Raw genomic sequence first — 2744 nt, forward strand, 5'->3', positions numbered from 1 at the left:
TATATATGGGATTGTGTATAGTACTATAATAAACATGAACATACAGGTATCATTTTAGATTTCTTTTGGATAAATACCCAGGTGATATAGCCCAGTTATATGGTAGTTCTAGTTTTAGTGTTTGGAGTCCCTTCCGTACTAGTTTCCATAGTGGCTGTGCTAATTTACATTCTTACCAAGAGTATATATATATATATATATATATATATATATATTCACACACACACACACACACTCACACACACATATATATATATATATGTTTTGGGGTTTTTTGGCCAGTCCTGAGGCTTGAACCCAGGTGCCATCCCTGAGCTTCTTTTGCTCAAGGCTAACACACTATCACTTGAGCCACAGCACCACTTTCTGTTTATGTGGTACTAAGGAATGGAACCCAGAGCTTCATGCATGCTAGGCAACCACTCTACTACATTTACAGCCCAGTATAATCCATATTGGAAGAGCTATCATTTCAAGTAGAAAGTCTCTTTTATAATTAAGTGAACATTGTGGCATGTGCTTTTTGGCTCTGTTCCAGGTGTAAACCATATTGGGACAAATAAAAAATTTGGGTAAATACTTGCTTGGTTTTAGCCTCTCATTTTTTAAATTTAATTTTATTTTGCCAGTCTTGGGACTTGAACTCAGGGCCTCAGCTTCTTTTGCTAAAGGCTAGTACTTTGCTACTTGAGCTATAGCGCTACTTCTGGCTTTTTCTGTTTATGTGGTACTGGGGAATTGAACCCAGGGCTTCATGCATGCTAGGCAAGCACTCTATCACTAAGTCACATTCCTAATCCATCTTATTTTTTTGTTTTTCAGTGTTAGAGATTGAATCTATGGATTAGTGTTATGGACTTGTGCTTCACTACTTGGAGCTACACTTCAGCTCTTTTGTTTTCTTCTTTCTTTCTTTTTCTTTTTCTTTTTTTTTGGTTGGTCGTGGGGTTTGAACTCTAGGTCTGGGCACTGTCCTTCAGCTCAAGGCTAGTGCTCTACCACTTGAGCCACAATGCCACTTCCAGCCTTTTCTGCTTATGTGGTGCTGAGGAATTGAACCCAGGGCCTCATGCATGCAAGGCAAGCACTCTACTGCTGAGCTACCTTCCCAGCCTCTTCATTTTGTTTTAAGTGAGACTCTGGCCGGATGCCAGTGGCTTACACCTGTAATCCTAGGATCATGGTTCAAAGCCAGTCTAGGCAGGAAAGTCTGTGAGCTTCTTACTTTCGATTAGGCATCATGAAAGCCAAAAATGGAGCTGTGGCTCAAGTGGTAGAGTGCTAGGCTTGAGTGAAAAAACCTCAGGTATAGTGCACGGTCCTGAGTTCAAGCCCCAGGACTGGTACCAAAAAAAGAAAAAATATGTAAGGTCTCAATAACTTTCCTCAATCTGGCCTCAAATTCATAGTTGACCAGCTTTTGTACCCTAAGTAACTGGAAGCACATGCCCTGCAAAATTTCTTAAACCTCTAATATTTTTTTTTTTTTGCTTCAGTAAGTTTATTTACAATGCAGCTGGACAAAAAGCTCACTAGTTTCTGAAGATAACTTCTGGTGTATAAACCACAATTTTTTTCATTATTGAAAATAAGCAGCTTTATTTTCAGATTTGCTAGACACCATTCTGGTAAGCAAAAAAAAAAAAGAAAAGAAAAGAGCTCTAATCTAATACCGTAACTAGTATTCTCTTGGAATGCATTGGGGTTCCTTTTGACTTTTTTTTTTTTTTTTTGGCTTGTTCTGGGGCTTAAACTCAGGGCCTGGGCACTGTCCCTGAGCCTCTCCATACTCAAGGCTAGCGCTCTACTGCTCCAGCCACAGTGCCACTACTGGCTTTTTCTGTTTATATGGTACTGAAGAATCAAACCCAAAGCTTTATGCTAGGCAAGCACTGTACTGCTAAGCCACATTTCTAGCCCATCCTTTTGACTTTTTCTCAATCCTAAATAGAGCAATCTTAATCAGAGCAATGTTATTTCACTCAATATTATCTATTACTATTATTATATATACATGTTTTTTTCTTTTCTTTTTTGTTGGTTGTGGGGCTTGAACTCTGGGCCTGGGTTCTGTCCCTGAGCTCTTCAGCTCAAGGTGAGCACTGTACCACTTGTCACAGTACCACTTCCACTTTTCTGGTGTTTAATTGGAAATAGTCTCACAGACATTCCTGCCTGGGCTGGCTTTGAACCACAATCCTCAGATCTTGGACTCCTGTATAGGATTATGGGTGTGAGCCACCGGCACCTGGCTTGGCCAGTCCTGGGGGTTGAACTCAAGGCCTGGGCACTATCCTTGAGTTTCCTTTGTTCAAGCAAGCACTCTACTACTTGAGTCATAGTGCCGCATCTGGCTTTTTCTGTTGATGTAGTACTGAAGAATTGAATCCAGAGCTTCTTGCATGCTAGGTAAGCACTCTACCTCTGAGCCATATTCCCAGTCCTCATTTTTTGTTTTTTTAATTGCTTTTCTTTTGTAGTAATTTCAAAGTTAACAGAAAACTTGCACAAATAGTACTGAAAAGTCTCATAAACCAATGTTCTGAGGTGGCAGTGGTGGCTTACATGTGAAATCCTAAGGAGGCTGAGATCTGAGGATTGTAGTTTGAAGACAGCCCAGGCACGAAAGTCCATTAGACTATAATCTCCAATAAACTCCCAAAAAGTTGGAAGTAAGGCTCTGGTTCAAAAGGACAGCACCCAGGCCCTGAGTTCAAACACACACACACACACACACACACACA

At 40.5% G+C, this 2744-nt stretch overlaps 1 protein-coding gene across 1 annotated transcript in view; it reads left to right on the plus strand.

Annotated features, from left to right (window-relative positions):
* The window catches only part of Prkar2a (protein kinase, cAMP-dependent, regulatory, type II, alpha), a gene marked incomplete at its 5' end in the record, with an annotated part of 26979 nt that overhangs the window by 14769 nt on the left and 9466 nt on the right, over positions 1-2744 (plus strand). The gene's annotated exons all lie outside the window — the stretch shown is intronic.

This window comes from Dipodomys ordii, unplaced genomic scaffold (genome assembly GCF_000151885.1).
Source record: "Dipodomys ordii isolate 6190 unplaced genomic scaffold, Dord_2.0 Scaffold107, whole genome shotgun sequence".
Lineage (NCBI taxonomy): Eukaryota > Metazoa > Chordata > Mammalia > Rodentia > Heteromyidae > Dipodomys > Dipodomys ordii.